At 49.7% G+C, this 16,290-nt stretch overlaps 1 long non-coding RNA gene across 1 annotated transcript; it reads left to right on the forward strand.

The window, feature by feature from the left end:
- The first annotated feature begins 9,660 nt into the window (after positions 1 to 9,660).
- Positions 9,661 to 12,038, forward strand: LOC122466437. Its single transcript, XR_006291916.1, has 3 exons — positions 9,661 to 10,016; positions 11,219 to 11,289; positions 11,523 to 12,038. It is a non-coding gene; the product is annotated as an uncharacterized LOC122466437 (long non-coding RNA).
- Positions 12,039 to 16,290: the final 4,252 nt, after the last annotated feature.

Here is a 16,290-nt window from a genome sequence, read left to right on the forward strand (position 1 = left end):
AAAGCCCCTGTGGTGCATGTCACAACTGCTGGAAGGGAGTCATTCAACATGAAGGTGAGCTAGTGCAATGCTGGACAGACCCAGATAAATTGCCTCTCCTTAGCCTGCGCCCCAAGGGGATCCCTGGATTGCTGATAACGGGTCAAAGTCCAGCAGGCAAAGCAGGCTAAGGTCTCTGCTGACACAGGCAGCAGCAGCTGCTCAGCATCATCTGGCACTGCACAAAAACTGCTTGATGTCAGCCTTCCTGCCACTTCCTCAAGTTGTCAAGGTGGAGGCAGCAGGGGAGAAGTAGCTGGGCCCCGGTCACCGTATATCCTCTGCGCTGCCAAATCCTGCCCTCCAGAAAGCTGCATCTCTGGCTTTTGTACTTCCTTTGTCACTATAAATCATCCAGGGACTTGGGCAATAATCCTCCTCCCTCAGCCATCACCCGTGTCTGTCTGCATCCCAACAGGCCCCTGCCTGGCCATTGGATTCGTAAGTATTCATCAGCCTCCCTCTGCCACACTCAGGCAAACATGGAGGCGCATAATTAACACTGGTACTTGGCATCTCTCTCTAGCACCTTCTTCCAGCTAAGAATTTCAAAGCACCTGGCAAACATTACTCAATATGGCCCCCTGTGCTGCCTGTCAGGGTCATTATAACCAACCTTCGTGAGTGGAAAACTAGGAGCCTAGACTTCATCTAGCAGTGTGTGGTCATACCTGAAGCGCGATCGGCAATGTGGTTGCAGCATATGTATAATGCGTCAGACACACAGACACAGCAATTCACTGCTCACAGCATTGCCAGGCTACTAAGCAACTCAAAGATGACTGTAAGCTAACAAATGAAAAGAGAAGTGAAAATAGCTCTCAAGGAATCTTGCGCACAAAGTGCCCCTTGTTTCTGCTAACCCTTCCCAAGAGCCGAGGCTGAGGCTGCCCTCTCACTTACTATAGCAGGAAAAGCATCCTTCCAGCCTTTCTTAAATATCTCAGGCCGAGAGGGTACGTCTGGAGGGAGCACTGTTCACAGAAGTCATTACCACTAGCAAACTCCCAACAGTTCGCATATGATCAAAGGTCATTGTCATTTTAAAAACTGGAAAGGCGCCAGATGATCCCGGAAGCTATCACGCTATATCTTTCCTCTGTACAATATACAAACTACTGGAGCTGGCGGTCCTGGTGAGGCTGACACGCCCTCCACCACCCATCCCATAGAAGAGGACAGGACAAGGAGTAATGGTCTCAAGTTGCAGTGGGGGAGGTTTAGGTTGGATATTAGGAAAAACTTTTTCACTAGGAGGGTGGTGAAACACTGGAATGCGTTACCTAGGGAGGTGGTAGAATCTCCTACCTTAGAAGTTTTTAAGGTCAGGCTTGACAAAGCCCTGGCTGGGATGATTTAATTGGGGATTGGTCCTGCTTTGAGCAGGGGGTTGGACTAGATGACCTCCTGAGGTCCCTTCCAACCCTGATATTCTATGATTCTATGATTCTCTAGACCGCAATCCTTCCAGAACAGGCAGGTTTCAGGGCAGGGAAAAGCTGCTGTGGCCAAGTGCTTGTACTGACTACACAGATTGAAGTTGGCTTCCAGAAGAAACTCAAAATGGCCACGGTCTTTATCTTGTCATCAGCCTGTGACACCATCTGGCATAAGGGCCTACTGCTGAAGTTACACAACCAGCTTCAATGCAACCAGAGATTTTGCCTCGTTAAGTCTAATGATCTTGTACAGAACATTCGGTGCCGTCTCAGAAGTCAGGTTAGCAAAAAAAGTGGAGTTAGCACAATGGCTTCTCAGAGGGATCAGTACTAGCACCATCCCCTTTTTAACTTATAGATGTGATGTGCCCAAAACGATATGACATGAGTTCATTTATGCCAAAGGTCTGGCACTAATGACCCAGGCCACAAGACTCAAGGAAGCAGAAGACACCCTTAATGATCCGCTGAAGAGGATGGAAAACTATTTTCGATACTGGCGGCTCAAACCCAATCCATCAAAAAAGGAGTCATCGGTTTTCCATCACAACAATTCTGAAGCTAAGAGGATGCTGATCGTAAATTTCTGTGGCAAAGCAACCACCCATGATAACCCCCACTACCTAGGAGTCGGCCTTACCTATCAGCAACATCTGAAGCAAGTGAGCCGTAAAACAAAGAAACATGTTAACATCATCCAATAGCTAGCAGGTTCTAGCTGGGGTTGTGACGCTCAAATGCTACGAATGGCAATGCTGGCATTAGGTTACTCCATGGCTGAGTACTATGCACTGTTTGGGGATGCACCTTGCCTCCTACTGGGACCTTGTCAGTATCTGGCTAAGTGGGACTACGAGACTTATAACCGGCACCCTGAAGTCCACTTCGCTGCCTTGGCTTCCAGTCCTCACAAACTTCCCTCGTCCAACCATCTGGTGAGAGATGGCTACATCACACAAGCACAAGAAACCTCTTGCTAACCCAAAAGCTCCCACTCCATGATAACCTTCTTCACTTGCCTCACACTCGCCTTAAGTCCCACTGACCATTCTGGGTGGCTGGAGAAGCTCTTCTGTCATCCAGCTTCAATCCAGAAGACACCTAATGGGTGCAATGGACAGGCCCTGATGTAAACAACAAACACCTCATATATGATCTCACTGCCAAACTGACTGGTTTCTTGCTCTGCCAATGGCAGTGGATAATCATTAACAGCATCCGGACATCACATGGAAGATGTGTGCACCCGGTGCACAAATGAGAATTAAGGATTCAGCACGGTGCAAATGCAGAACCTTCCAAACCATCAAGCATACTGTGTACAAGTGTCCCATTTTTTTCATTTCCAGGAGGTGTAGCAAAGGTCCACTCTGCATCTCCTGAAGCCCTGGAATGGATTTCAGACCTTTCTATTATTCTGTAAATGTTGCTACTTCCATAGGAAAAAAGCAGCAGCATGTGTATGCATACCCACGCTAGCTTTAATCTATTTTAGCATGTGAAATAGCAGTGAAGACATCGCAGCACAGGCCCTCGCATGGGCTAGCGACCTAAATATGTATCCAGGGTTCTGGGCAGGCTTGTACAGCCCACACCAAAATGCATGCCATTGCGTCCTCATTGCACTATATTAAAGCTAGTGTAGATATGCCAATCTGAGCTGCAGGCACACCTCCGATTGCAGTGTAGACATACCCAGGGATCAAGGGGCAGTGTAATAAGCAGAATGTTCATATCTTTGACAACTTTCATCCTGAGGGATCCCAAAGCACCTTACAGACTAGGCCAGATCCTCAGTCGGTGTGAATCAATGTAACTCCATTGACTTCAGTGGAGCGGTGCTGATTCACACTATCTGAAGATGTAGCCCTGTAACTATAGAGATTAGCAAGACACCACAGAACTGCAGCCACCTCTAGGGTAGACCACAGTAGACTTTCTCACCCAGCCATGTTACTTAACTGCATTGAAGAGAGGAAGTGAAGAATCAAGCACTCAGACTCTACAGGGGTGGGTGGCAGTATAAGACTCTAGTGGGGAGAGAGAGAGAGAGAGAGAGAGAGAATATTATATCCAGTTACCGATGAAGGAGGTGTTTTACATGAGTTGGAGCTGTGTAGAGCTGAGGACAAGATTCCCCCCGAACAGTAAGGGCTTATGAGTGATCCAGGCCTGGTGCTGAAGCAAAATGTAGAGTTTAAGGTTGTGTGGGTCATAGGGAATAGGGAGTGAAGGGCTCAGAGACAAGCTGGGGATGAGATGGAGAAGCAGAAAGGTTGCTTGGATTATATGTCTTTTTGCTCCTTCAACAGCTTCTTCTAACCTGAGAGGGAGGAGATCGTGGTAATAAAGCTCAGGCCTAGAATCATGTGCCCTTGAGTTCTAACGCCAGTGCTAATGGTGAGTTCCTTCCCCTTGCTGTGCCTTAAGGTCCCTATCTGTGCAATGGGATTTAAGAAGCTTTAGTCTGTTAATATTTGGGAAGGGCTAATCTCTCTTGCAAACTGAGTTCAGAATTGTTTGGTCCAGTTTAATGAACACAGTGGGTCTGCACTGAGACAGCAGCCGCTATCCACTGACTGCATGGAGGCTGAGTCTAGAAGTACCTGGTGCAGGGTCCCAAAGGGCTGGAAGATAACCCTGTGCCATGGAAAGAGCAAATGCCAGTGGAGAGGCTGAGGCATGCTTGTCTTTCAGAGCAGACCCAGCTGAGCTGAGTCAGCACCTCAGAGATCAGAGAGGAGAAGATGGCACCTAAATACTACGGTAATTGGAAGCATTAGAAATGAGCGAGAGACAAAGGCAGAAGATGCCACATAGAGTTTGGATTGATGGGTCCTAGCACCCTCAAAAACAGTGCTCTGCACCCGAGCAGCTCAGAGACTAGACTAGCCAAGAGATGCTCAGTCATGCTAGGCTACTAGCTGTAGAGGAAATGGACAAGTCTCTCCAGCCAAAAAGGAGAATGGACCTTCTAGACCAGGGGATGCAAGCAACGTTAAGCTAGTGAGAATGGGAAGGAGCTAAAGGGAGATGGGGAGAGGGAAAGGATGTGAGGGGTAACAAGGCACACAGGAGCACAGTCTGTAGGCCAAGGGGAACATCATTTGCTAGCATGTACCACTACATCCCCCTGTTTACATGTAAGGCCCACAGTAAATGCTGTGTTTAAGGGTTTATTTACATTTAGACTGATGATAAAAATGCACTACATTATAAGAAGCTGCCTCCCTCTAGGCTCTGAGCCTCTTCTGCTTGCAAATTCTCTCCTAAGGCGGCTAAGGATCATAAATGAGACCTTCTTTTGCTGCTTTAGAGGAGAGACGATTCTGCCTGCTGCTGTCTTCAGGAATGAAGGCTGTTTGTATTGTTTCTAACTATCTCCATGTGAGGAGTGAGTGCATGGTTCTAGTTCTTGCAATAATCCATGTTTTCCAACAGCAGAGACAAATGCAGACACTGTCTTCAAAGGTGCATGGAGGATAAACAAACAGTGCCCTGCCTCCTGCTTCTTGCTGAGGAGAATGCCACCTTCTCGAGATGGAATCCCTTAGAAGCAGTGACAAATCCCTGGTAGGGTGACCAGGTGTCCAGTTTTCAACCGGAACACCTGGTCAAAAAGGGACCCTGGTGGCTCCAGGCAGCACCGCTGTTAAAAGTCTGGTCAGCGGTGTTGCAGGTCTAAGGCAGGCTAGTCCCTATGGGTCATGGCTCTGCGCGCATCCCGGAAGCGGCCCGCAGCTCTGGCTCCTAGGCGGGGGTGGGGGGACTGCCCCTGTCCTGAGCACCGGCTCTGCACTCCCATTGGCCAGGAACCGCAGCCAATGGAAGCTGCGGGGGCACTGCCTGCAGGCGAGAGCAGCGCACACAGACTCTTGGCCCTGCCGCCTAGGAACCAGACCCCTGCTGGCTGCTTCCAGGGCACAGCGCAGAGGCATGACGGGCAGGAAGCCTGCCTTAGCCGCCCCCCACCTGGCTGCGCCGCTGACTGGGAGCCATGGAGGTAAGGCCACACCCCAACCCTAGCCCTGAGCCCCCCCAGTCCAGAGCCCCCCCTACACACCAAACCCCACATCTCTGGCCCCACTCCAGAGCCTGCACCCCCAGACGGAGCCCTCATCCTCTCCCACACCCCAACTCCCTGCCCCAGCCCAGTGAAAGTAAGTGAGGGTGGGGAAGAGCGAGCCACCAAGGGAGGGGGAATGTGGGGAGTGGGGGGCAGGGCCTCAGGGAAGGCGGGGGCTAGAGTGTTTGGTTTTGGTGTTTGGTTAGAAAGTTGGCAACCCTAATCCCTGGAGTGACACAGGGAACCCAAAATAGGCCCCACCCAGGGTTGCATGGGCAATCCCACCAGAGAGCCATATGTAACTAGCATCAGAGGCAGTAGCCTGCAGGTTCCACTCCCAGTTTCAATAGGGAGGAAGGTTCCCCCTCTGTCTCAAGAAGGACCATTGCATGTTTGGACCTGTACTTTCTGGGGGCGTCAGCTCTATTAAAGATGTAGAACACTTCACTGGGAGAAATGGCGGGGCTGAGAGCAAACGGCCCGTGGAATTCCAAAACATGAAGTTTAGTATCTTGAGTTAAATAGAAACAAATGTAAAAGCTAAAGTGGGTCAGAGAGGTTTCCCCTCAATTCACTAATTGGTTAATCTAATCCTCCATTTAATTTGATCAAAATCTCAGGTGCCTCATCCCCCCCAACTCCCATCCTTTCCTTTGATCAGTTGTGCTTGCCCCAGGCACCTGTTACTGGTTGAGTCAATAACTAGCTGTAGAAATCTCCCAGTTATTTAGTTAGGATAAAATCCCAAACCAGAGAGAGAGAGAGCGAGCCTAAGAAAGACCCATGCTAATAAAAGGCAACTACAGTTAAAGGTTGCTTTATTCAATAGCCCCTGTGTGCAGAGTCCTGGTGGCCACATGGTGAATGTGATCAACCACATATTTCTATCAAAGGGAGAGAGGAGGACTTGAAGAGGAAGGCGCCATGTTGGGGAGGAAACTACTTCTGCAGGGCAGCCTTTGCATTTCTTGATGGAGAGCTGCTTTGATATTTAGCAGAGAGCACAAACAGGCTCCAACAGGCAATGCCAGGAGGACACAGGCTGCAGGACCCTCTCTCCCCCCTATGGAGAAGAGAAGGGAGGGGCAGAACTACAGCAGAAGGAGGGAGGGCAGGCTCAGCAGAGTCCCAATAGTAGCAAAGAAATAAATCTCAGTTGCTTTGAGAAGTAAATAACAAACCTGAAGGCATTTCATACAGTGCCTGGTGACCAGCGAACCAGGGCTCAGGTGCCTCATGCAGCATCTCTGGGCCAGCCTCAGGGCCTATATGCATCCCTGTGGCTTGAGCTGACCAGTTCCATCTGCATGGTGGTAAAGCCCCCTGAGCCAAGTGAAGCAGTTTCACATGGAGTCCCTGAGCTGAGCTGAGCTGAGCACCCAGTTTGCCTGGCTGGGTGTAGGGCAGGGAAAATCAGTGCTGTAGGAATCTCCTGTAATGCTATTCTTGCTGAACCTTTGAGACAGGCCAAGGGCTGGATCTAGCATTTAGAGATAAAACCACACACAGGGGGGCTGGAACAATTTGCATAGTGGGACTGCTGAGAGCCATTGAACCAACTGTAAACCCTGTATATGATGGAGACAATTTCAAACCAGGGGGTGCAGCAGCACCCCCAGAACCTCTAGTTCCAGCCCCTGTGGCCATCAGCAGGGTCCTCTGCCCAGTGCTGGTTGCTTTACCTGCTCCCCGGACCAACAGGAGCTGGCCCACAGACTTAGGGCTTTGTTCTCAGCTTCACTGCCATACTCGGTTGTGTCCAGACTGGCAGGGGCTGCCTGGGAGTGGCATGAGGGAGTGAGCAAAACACTGGGGGCCAGCCCAACTCTCTGCCCTGCAGTTCAGGCCCAGTTTTGTGACATATCCCATGCAGTAGAAACAACACAGTTAAGGTATTGGAGTTTGGCAAGGGACCTAAAGGAGTGGAGAAGGCAGGGGGCATGGTATATGGGAAGCAGGGGGCAGCATGGGTGTAGGGGTGAAGCTGAGAGTGTGCCTACAAAAGGGTGAGGGAGAGGTTTGTGCAGAGCAAAGTGAGACGGGAGTGTGGGAGGAGGAGAGGAGTGCAGCCCTTGGAGAGGAAGATGAGGAATTGCTAATGCGAAAAATCAAAGCATCTTCACACACACCTTGTTCCCCATCTGCTTACCCCCTCTCTTCCCCAAAAGGCCTGTCAAGACTGAAACATTGCTTTGTTTCTGCCACATCAGCCCAATTAACCTTGCCTCAGGGCTGCAGGCGAGCTCTACAGTGGGAACTCTCCAGGGCTCACAGTCAAGGGCACACCAGCCGCCGCTGCTTCCCTGCAAAGAGATGAAGAGGAGCCAGGCTTCCCTCTCCCCAGGAGAAGCAGAGACACCATGAAGGTTAGTTTTGAAATGAGCCATTCTGTTGCATCTCTGCTCCGGCAGGGAGGAGAGGGAAGGTCTCCCAGATGCTGAACTGCCCAGAACAGGTTCTTTCCAGTGCATATGAGCACTGATCCCTAGGGAAGGCTGGGATGGGCATGAGAAACCAATCAAGAAGTCTGGGGACTTGGTGCTGTAGGATGAGATGCTGGAGGATGGAACTGGGGACAAAGGCAGTGGTTCCTCACTGCTTCCTTTTCAAACTGGGGGGCTGTGAACTTCCCCATCTGCCATGGCTACTGTCTCACAGCAGGTGGACCCACTAGGCTGACAAGTACAGCTGCCTTCACATTGTCCCACAGCACCACACATTAGTTACATGCACCATGGTGCTGATCATTGCTGTGTCCCTCTCTGTGTGGAATCCACATGGATGACCTGCCCGCTGCTCCAGCACACTGGGTGTTTCCAGGCTAGTCTGGGCCTGTCCGGTTGGCAAAGCGAAGAAGGTCTTTCTCCGTGCAGGGGGGTCAGTCACCCAGACACTGTTGGTTTAATTTGCAGGAGACAATGATAATTTTCTGCCTGCTGCACACTCTTTAATTAACAGCTCAGAGGATGTGGGGCGAGAGACGTAATGAGCACTGCCTTTGCATATCAAAAGGCAGCATCATTAATATCCCTCCACTCGCAGGAGCTCTCAGAATGCAGAAGGGTCACAAGCAAAACACCCACGGCTCAGATTAACAGCTCTGATCCATGTGTACAGCCTAGTAGACTGTGCATATAGGAAAGAGCAGGCAAGGGGTCTGCTGTGTCCATGTATTGGTTGCAGCGTGTGTGTGCATGCACATGTGTATTTGTGAGCAGTGTGGGTGGATGGATGAGTGCATTTGTGAGCATTCTGGATGTGGGTACGTGTGTGTGCTATGTCTGCTCTACTTTATTGCCTCTGTAGGCTGAACATGTGCACACACCAAGGGCTCCTTGCACTCCTCCATTACCTCCCAAAAGCTCCCTGTGTGCCACCCTTCCATCCCCCTCTACTGCAGGAGCTCCATGCAACTTCCCCCATCTCCTTCCTTATACCTGGGGCTCTGCATGTCCCCCCATTCCCCTCTCCACCCATTTCAGGATCTTCCATTCCCCCCCTCCCATGTCAAAGCCCCTAGTCTCCACCTCACCCCCATTTTTCTGCTTTCTGTCAGGGAGCCAGGTATTCAGGGTATCAATATGTTAAACTCTATTGGGAGAATGGGCAAAGATGAGATGGAGCATTGTTCTGCTGGAATGGGTGCCATCAACTGGCTGGTTGATCTGTAGATGATTGCAGAGTTGTCTGAAGCTGTGGCTGTGCTGGGAAAGGGGCTCTGTGTGTCCCCCATTTGTTTCTTTCTTTCTGGTTTTCAAATTTTCACCAGATCAATGGGGTTTGATGCTTAGAACAATCCCGGAGATTTTAGAATTGGTCCAATACAGTGTTCAAAAGTTACCACCTATGTTACAGACAGACTCAGAAATGCCACTGAGTTAAGCTCAGCCAATTAGACGCGCACAGCACACACACAAACCCACTCTGTGTGCACACAGTATACCACAGAGATCTGGCTCTGAGTCATTTCTCTCTCCCCCAGCAATGTGATTGCCACCTAGACTAATTTCCCAGCAATGACAGCCTGGGGCTGGCATGAATCTCACCTCCTGGAGATTCAGAGGGGTTGGGAGCAGAGCAGGGAGAGAAGCTCACTCTAGGAGGACAAGGGCTGTTGTGCCATTGTGTCTCCTCTCGGTGTGAATGGTGACAAATGAAAATGCTGTACCACAGCAACAGCGCCACAAGTGTTGCCCTCCTTTGCCTTTTGGTAGGCCTGCCACTGCAGCCCTCTCCCTTTTGCCCAGCATTGGCACTCGTCCCTGGCATACCCCAGGTTCTGCATCTCCTTTGACGTGTCCCCGTAGACGATTTTATTGCTGCAGGATCCGCAGCAGTGCCTGCACGGCCCCTTCTCCCCACAGGCTGAGGAAATCCAGGACGTCTTTCCTGGACCAGCCAGCAGCACATGGTTTGTCTGAGGTTTCCTTCGCTGCAGCTTTCCCTGGAGCCATACTGGTGTGCTTGCAAAGGTGGGTTGGCAGGAAGAGAGACCTTTCCAAAACACCCTGGGGGTTTTAGAAGTAGGGGTGAGCTTATGGTCACTTGTGACCTTTGGACAGTAGAGGACAAAAATTCAACCAGAGCAGTCACAGCGGCAGGGACAGCGGCATTGTGGGATTGTTGTTGGTCTGTTTGTATAGTATGGGTATTGAAGTGTCCACAGAGGCTTTGTGCCCCTGGAACCAGGCTGGTAGCAGATCTCACACCACCTGGGGATCTCGCATTGCTTCTCTGGCAGGCGTTCAGGGTTTTGTTGGGAGAACTCAAAATTGAGTCTGGCGTGGCCACATACAAGGCTGTGCTGCCAAAAGGTAAATTACACTGGTAACATTTGTAGTGAAGACCAGATCAGTGCTCCTGAGGGTCTGGCAGAGTCCATCCAGACTGGCAGCCTGGTGCTTCTCTCCAATGGAGAGCTCACAGCAAGGCAGCTGATTATTCAGGTGATGCATATTCTGTTACTGATACTGTATGTTACTGTACAACATTTGCACAGCACGGTCCCTGCAGATCTCAGATTTGGTTGGGTACCATACAGGGGATTCAATGTTCCTTTGGGGTCTGTTTCCTATAGGCAGAGACTCAGCCACCCAAGCAATGATTAACTCCCACACAAGGACAATGTTTTCCTGGTTTCTAGTTACATATGAACCGTAATGTGGGGCGGGGGGGGGCGTGCGCTGGGAGAGACAAATCTGCCAGACACAGAGTCCCAGGCTCTTCCCAGCAAGCCTGGCAGAATGAGCTGTAGCTCACAAAAGCTTATGCTCAAATAAATTTGTTCGTCTCTAAGGTGACACAAGTCCTCCTTTTCTTTTTGCAGATACAGACTAACACGGCTGCTACTCTGAAACCTGTCATTCCCCTGGCTGTGGCTTAGCAATTTAAAACCAGCCAGCAGGTGCAGCTGCCCAAATTGGAGTCTCACCTAGGCTAGAAGACAGAGCCAAATTATCTGGGGATTTTCAACATTGCTCAGAAACAACAGATTTGGGGCAGCCCAGTCAGCTGATTGGGCTTTACCTGTGGCCTGATTCTTGCCTCACTGCTCGAGGGAGATTTCGGGGTCTAGGGACATTCTCCCATAATCTTCTTCCTGCTGCTGTTGGGGTATCCTTTGCTGTCTTCTCAGGGTGATGGTTAACAGAGTAGCATTGTCTCCATGCTGCAGGGACCAGCGCACAGGAGTCAGCACAAGAGGAGAGAAGCAAGAACAAGAGGAAACCTGCCCTAGCAACCTAGGTATGTGCCCAGAAAATGCAGCCTACCGCATACACACAGCAGCTAGGTCGCTAACCAGGCCTGTGGCCTTAGCAGCCATGGCCGTAGCAACATGCTAAGATGTATGTGTGCTCATCTCAGTTTCACTGGTGTAGCTAGGGGATAATTCCTCTGACGTCAGTGCCGTTATTCCAGATTTACACTGGTGTCTCTCATTAACAACCACCCAACTTAAAAGTTCCTGTTTCATCTAGGGCAGGTTTTGAGCAAGGAGGGGTTCGTTTCACACCCTGCCAAGCAAGAGAAGAGCAAATTGCTTCAAGCATTGAGAGGGAGAGAGCCTGGCTAAATGTTATGGGGCAACCAGAGATTCAGCAAAGGAGCAAGCTGAACCTGCGCTGGTCTGAGGAGCTCCAAGATGTTCTTCAGGACTAGGTGGCATGTTTGAGGGAGAGTGAGGCTCCATGCTCACTGCAGAATGATCTATGTTTGCAAATATGATTACAGCACAAACCTGGTCCCTCTTCCTCTCCCTCCTTCCCCCCGCACAAATAATCACAGCACAGCGTTGGCTAATGACTGTTGCACATGAGACCAAACCATCCCTGAGGCTTGCATACAGTTTTGGGCCTGTGTGGTGTGGCAGGGGCCTAGGGTCTGGCAATAACTGATATTTCCCGACAAGAGGAAAATGTATAAATCCGTACTACCATGTGACCAGCTAACACAGAAATTGGGTGCATCCAGCATGAGGGCATAGTCTAGCATCTATAGCCAAGGTGATAATAGTCCTTGGGGCGGGGGGTGGGAGGGGCGCAATAGCCTGTGGTATGTGCTCCAGGCACTACTGATCAAACACTCCTTGTGGAAAGGTTGATACATCCTGCAAACTCTAACCCTGGGCACTTGATGAGCAGGCTGGGCGGAGAGTAGGGACAAGACTTTTCTGGACACAGCTGTCAGGCTGACCAGGGAGGGAGTGGGCAGAGAGGGGCTTCATTTCTAGAGATGGAAGGATTTCTTTTCTCCGTAACTAGGTTAAGAGTGGAGTTGCAAAGTACTCAGATGAGATATGTTATGCACTGTGTTTCTTTTGATTTGCTGCCACTCTCTCTCTCTCAATTAAATCTTGCTTTTGAAAAGATTGCTGTTGTCTGGGTAACTTCGCACTCATGGCCCCAACGAGACAAGAATCCCTGATCTCTAGAGAGAGGTGCTGAATATAAGGAGTGCTGGAGCCTAAGGCTCCCCCTCTTCATGGTCTCAGTCACACAGGGTATAAACAGAGGTTTCCTCTCCCGTTAGGGTATCCTGCAAAGGATGGTGGCCAGCTAACCTAGGGGGAAAACTGAAAGGCCAAGGAGGAGATGTGAGTTGGCAGAAGCGTGGGTGACAAGTGGGTCCCATGCTCACTGGCCAGCTGGCAGGCTGTGTTCAGAACTGCTTTAGGATGTAGCCCTATTTGAAGTGTGTTTTACAAGTTCATTCTGTTGCAAGGACAGGCCTTCACTGCTCTGACCAAGAGCCCAGATGAGCTCTCAGGCTAAAGGTCAGGACGCTGCTGCAGTAGCCCTTCCATTTCTCACTGAGCAATTCCATAGTTAAAGGAAGAAAAGGCCTGATTCTGCCCCCACACATGCCAACTTTATGTCCATGTAAATCAGTCCATGGCAATGCAGCTACTTGTGATTTGCAGTGGTGGAATTCCAGGTAAAATCCACCACAGTGCATAAGTGCTGCAACTAGGGGTACTGGGGCGGGGGGCTGCTGCACCCTCTGGCTTGAAATGGTTTCCATTATATACAGGTTTTATAGTTTGTTTCAGTGGCTTTCAGCACCCTCACTATAAAAATTGTTCCAGTGCCCCTGCCAGGGTGTCCCCATAATCTGTTCAGTCAATGCACGCTGCTAGCAGTTGAATCCTACAGTTACTAGCTCCCATCAGGAACATTGAGTTGCACCTTTAGCCAAGGTAGCAGCTGCTCGATAGCAGCTCTGGAAAACATTTCTGAAGTGGTGTGTTGAAGCTTACTCTGCGATGGAGTCTAGGACTAGGCGAGGTGGGTGAAAGGTGGCAGAAGGGTCATTTGTACCATGAAACTTATTTTGTCAAATTGTTGTTGAAAGAAAATGTGGAGCAGAGTCAAAGAAATGGAGTAAGCTGTGTCTGTCTGAACTGGCAGAGCAGTGGATCAGAGGTGGGGTTACAGATACATAAAGGGCTCCTGGTGGGGTTACAGATACATAAAGGTGATGGGAAGTGCTGCATAGATGAGGCCACTGGATGCTTGTTTGGATTGATCAGTCTCATATGGGACATATTTGCCACTTGACAGCTCTCTTTAAGCTGTCTGTTTCTTCAGCTGAACAAAACCCTAACTCTCCCCGGGATTCCTTCTTGTGGGTGTGTCTGCTCCCCACAAAGGGTCTATGGGAAAGTCCAAATAAACAACTTGCCCTTCCTCCCAGAAGATCTCACTTCCTAGCCCTAGAGTTTTTTTTCCTGCTCTCTAGCTCCTACCCTTGAATACAGACCCAGGCAGCATTACCTGCTCCATCTCAGGCTCTCTTTGTTAGGAGGAAAGGGAGCTGTTTGTTTATCTTGCCCCCTTCCCACATGCTTTGCTATGGTAGCCTACAATTCCCTGCTGTCCCCCTTAGAATGCACTTCTTGCTGCTGAGCAGAAGCCTGGAACAGGGTAGTGCTGGACTCAGAAACTCCCCTGACTTGCCTAGCAAGTTCCACTACCCTCTTTGGAGGGTGCACTTGGCAGCTGGCTTGTGCACAGCAGGAAGCATTAACCAGCATCATCATTGCTGGTGCCACACACAGGGACCCAGAGAGCATGCCAATGGGCCTGTTTTATCCTGAAGGTTGTTCAGACCCAACAAGGGGAGATAACTAGAGGAGATCACTATCTCCGTGGCTGTGTCCTGAGCAGCTCCTGAGATGTGAATCCAACCCTCTTAATTTTTCTCCCCTGGCTCATTCCTCCTATTTCTCTCTTTGCCTTCTGTCTAATGGCAATCTGGCTCAGCCAGTCAGCCCACTACCTGTGACCAGTTAGACAAGCGAGCCTGACCATGCTGGTAGGTGTGCACACACCAGCACTTTGGTGAGCACACACCCATGTGCAGATGAGCACATTCCTGTGCCATGGTAAGCAATAAGAATAGATATGGCAACCCAGTCACCACTCACCAGACTGGTCGCTCCAGCTCACACCACAATGTTGTATAGGGAGAAATTATGACACTTCTTATTTTTATGCAAGAAGAGTTTAATTGAGTCTCCTCAGGGAGAAGCATCTCCATCAAATTCAGCTCTTAATTAACCCCATGCACCCCAAAGAGGCTCTGCAACTACTCATAAATTAAATATGGGAAAGCACTATTTATCTAGGAACAGCAGCCAACTGGCTCCTGCGCTGATGTTTATGGTTACTAATGATGATGGATCTGGAGTACAGACACTGGAAGGGAGGGAGTGTCTCCTCTCTTAAAAATAAATAGAAATGAATTTCCAGGGGGGTCACATAGGCAGAGTGTTAACAGGGTCTTGCTTCCTTTGACAGAGGCAAATAGAGGAAAAGGATTCATTATCGGTACAAAGATGGAAGGACACCAGCTATATGTATATGCCAGAAAGTGGCCAGCACTCATGAGAGAGACTGAAACTAGCCCCGGAAGAAAGTGTGTCATCAGCACACCCATGCTGGAGTAGGAATGAGAGAGAGGAAGGGGGAAGTAGGGTTGGGACAGATGAAATGTGGAGAGAGAGGTTTCCCAGCAGGACTCTCTTGATTCCTGGAAGAAGGGAGTCAGGTTTGTGATAGGCACTAAGTTGGCTACTCTAGTTCCCTGATGACAAATGGTCCTGTTTATCGATCATGTGTCGCTTCAGAATTCCGATCCTGGCCTCTCCCTGCCCCTCTGCTCACAAGACACGCATCTGACCTGGGTGTATATTTTTGGAAGTTGCTTTGCAGACAGCTCTCAAAGCCCTGTCTCACACAGCCCAGCTGGCTCTCACCTTCCACACAGCTCTTTGTTTCTCTGTTAAATTTATACATTAAAAAGGAGACGGATAATGGGAAGATATTAGTTCTTAGGGGGTGCTTGGCAACCAAGCAGGGATGTAATATTCCCAATGTAATAACCTGAGTCTTATCTTGTGTTTAGCAAGATGAACCATGGGATTAGGTCAAGTCCAGAGTCACCAGGTTTCTGTGTAAGAAGAAAGTGGAATCTGCTCGCTATAACGAGAAATAATTTTGTATCGGTTAGGAACCAAAGAGAAATACCAGATGCCTTTCAAACTTCCTTTCCCGAGAGGATGGCAAGAGGGAAAGGAGTCGGATGTTAATGCAGTCACCTTTCATCCCTGCAGACCTGGCTTCAAACCTGAATTTCATCACAAACGAAAGTGAGTTTAGGCCTCTCTCATTTTACAGTAGCCTCCAGCTGTAGATATCACAAATTACCATTCAATGTGGCACGCTCAGCAGCCACTTCTTCAGAAAGGCTGAGGAATGGAAGAGCAGAGGGGACTGCAGGTCATGTTTTACATGACCTTGAACCTTGGATTTCACCTCCATATATTAGGGATTTGGTCCCATCATCTGTAGCTGTCACCCTTTCAGCCTTTGTGGATATGTCTACGCTGCAATTAGATGCCCACGAGAGCTAACTCGGGCTAAAGAGCTGTTTAATTGCAGTGTAGACATTCAGGCTTGGGAGGACCCTTCCACCTTTCAGGGTCCTAGAGCCCAGGCTCCAGCCCGAGCCCAAACGTCTGCACTGCAGTTAAACAGCCCATTAGCCTGAGTCCTGCGAGCCTGAGTCAGCTGGCATGAGCCAACTGCAGGTTTTTAATTGCTGTGTAGACGTGCTCTGTGAGGCCGTAGCCAATCTCCTGCTTTTCACCTGGTGCGATTTTTTTTTTTTTTTTGTAACAAGGATGGGAGAATATTCTCTCAGTGTGAAATTCTCCATGGGCTCAGCAAGTCTCTCACTCTTTGA

The sequence above is a fragment of the Chelonia mydas genome, chromosome 6 (assembly GCF_015237465.2).
Source record: "Chelonia mydas isolate rCheMyd1 chromosome 6, rCheMyd1.pri.v2, whole genome shotgun sequence".
NCBI lineage: Eukaryota > Metazoa > Chordata > Testudines > Cheloniidae > Chelonia > Chelonia mydas.